A 2,469-nucleotide genomic window follows, 5' to 3' on the forward strand; every position below is an offset into this window, starting at 1 on the left:
ATAATGTAGCGGCACCACCGTCTAGAATAGGGAAAGTTAGTTTTGTGCGATATTCTGAGCACAAGTTACAGCCAGGTACGGGACAGATTGCAGTGAGTTATGCATACCAGCAGTTGCGAAGGCAAATAGAGGTCACAGTGGCATAGAACAGCCGGGGAGGGCACACACAGCAGTTTTCATGTCGCAAGTCACAGGCAGAAGGGACCACTGGCCAACCTAGCGTGTTATAATTACGTGATGCGAAGCAGCGCGCTTGGCAAAACAGAGGCCGAGTATAAATAGGTGCCGTTTTCTAACGAGATTCATTCAAGTGTGGCAGCTCTCCTGAATGGCGGGGCGTGTCACACCACCAGCTACACGCAGCAGCAGATGATGAACCAGCGTTCCAGTCCATGGCTGGTCGTAGGTTCGACCCTCTGAGGCCGACGCGAGGTCCGTAGCCAGCCAGCAGCGGACCACTCTTCAGCTCATTACCACGGGCAGTCGTCCTAACTTCCAGCACGCACCGGTGCCATCTGGCGCGAGGGTCGCAGATTCGGTTGCGGATCACGGGAGCTTGTCATCGCCACGTCCTAAGCCACACCGGCGAGGGAACATGGTGCGGACAATCTTGGAACATGGTGCGGACAATCTTGCAGTTGTCAGTGGGCCACTCGGCGGCTCCTCAGAGCGGCGCGGAGGCAATGAGGACGGGGACAGCTGAGTTGGCAGGGACACAGACCGCCGAGTCAACTGCGGCATCCTGACAATGCCACAACTCCACTGGCGCACAAGTCCGGCTCGACACAGCATTCCATTGTACATGCCGCTGGGGTCCTTACTCAACATTGCAGAGCCCTGTGACACAGACCGAGGTGTACAAGGGCACTGTGGTTGGAATTAATAAATCATTTGGAAAGCTCTTGCTCAGTTTTAATATGGCACATTCTAACTCCTGGCAACAGCCACTACACTAATGTTGGCTACATGTAACAACCGTTCTTCCGACCAACCATTCATCACAGCTTAAGTTTCCAAGTCCTCCACAAATGAACACACATCCTCAGATGCCTTGCCAGGAAACGGAATAATGAAACCCGCGGCAACTGGATCAATCTCCTGCTGCGGCACCCTAGGCAAAAACGACTGATCCGATGCGGTTTCCCACTCACTTCTAGATGTTAATTCACTCCTCAACTGTGTATTGTCTGCTGTCAACTGTGCTACCTTTTCCAACAAAATCTGTACCACTTCTGGTTCTGACACACCTCGCATTCCTGATTCTGCCATTGTATTGCTTTCGTTCCCGGTTAATCCTGAAACAAAACAATTAAGTACAAAAATAACCCAACTCCTTACACCTCAGTATCATCATTCTAAGTAACATCATACACCAATACAAAAGGAACTGAATGCTACAAAGAAAAAAATAATAAATCTTACTGCCCCAAATACACTAACACTTACTCTGGCAACAAAAAATACTATGCCCACGTAAAACATCTACAATGGCCTGCCATGAGCCATACTCAAAATCACAAAACAGAAAGAAAACGTCCAACACTCAAAAGAAAACTGGTCAAAACTCACTACATCTTGTGACTGTAATGCAGACGGTGGACTTGAACGTCATACTGTACAGCCAACGTCCGCTATTCTGACACCAAATGTCGTAACAACTTCTGACACGAATGTATTGAGAAGAGGTAGACAGCACCGTATTAAGACTCGTCCGAGCTTTCCAAGTTATTTATTGTTTCCAACTATAGTGCCATGTTCCGCTTGGTCTGCGTCACCGGGTCCCACAACGCTGAGGACACCACTTCACTGTCTGCAAAACAGCTTGGCATGGAATGGCTGGTCAACGAACCGTGCAACGCCCTATGTGTCGGTCTGGTATGGCCGCGGAGTTGTGGCGACGTCAGGATGTGCCGGCAGCCAACTCAGCAGCCGCCATCCCCACTTGCCTCAGCGCCACGTGCCGGGAAGCCACAAGGCGCCCACGACATGCTTCCTTGCTGGCGTGGGTAAGATTGTGGCGACAACAAGAGCCCATAATACAGCAGCCGAATCTGCGGCCCTCGCCTCAGGATGTCTCCAGTGCATGTTGGGAGCCACGACGACTGCCTGCGGTAGTGAGCTGTGGAGTGGCCCGCCGCTGGCTGGCTACGGACCCCGTGTCGGCCTCAGAGGGTCGAACCAGCGACCCGCCATTGACTGGATCACTGGTGCCCCATCTGCTGCTGTGTGTAGCTGGTGGTATGACGTACCCCACTGTCCAGGAGAGCTGTCACACTTGAATGCTTTGTTAGTGAACCGACACCTATTTATATGTGGCTGTGCACCTCTGTTTTGCTAAACATGCCGCTCCACGTCACGTACTCATAAAACTTAGGTTGGCCAGTGGGCCCCTTCTGCCTGTGACTTGCGCCATGTGAACTGCTGCTTGTACTTTTTCCGGCGGTTCTACGCTCCTGTGGCCTCTATTTT

The sequence above is a fragment of the Schistocerca piceifrons genome, chromosome X, assembly GCF_021461385.2.
Source record: "Schistocerca piceifrons isolate TAMUIC-IGC-003096 chromosome X, iqSchPice1.1, whole genome shotgun sequence".
NCBI classification, from domain to species: Eukaryota; Metazoa; Arthropoda; class Insecta; order Orthoptera; family Acrididae; genus Schistocerca; species Schistocerca piceifrons.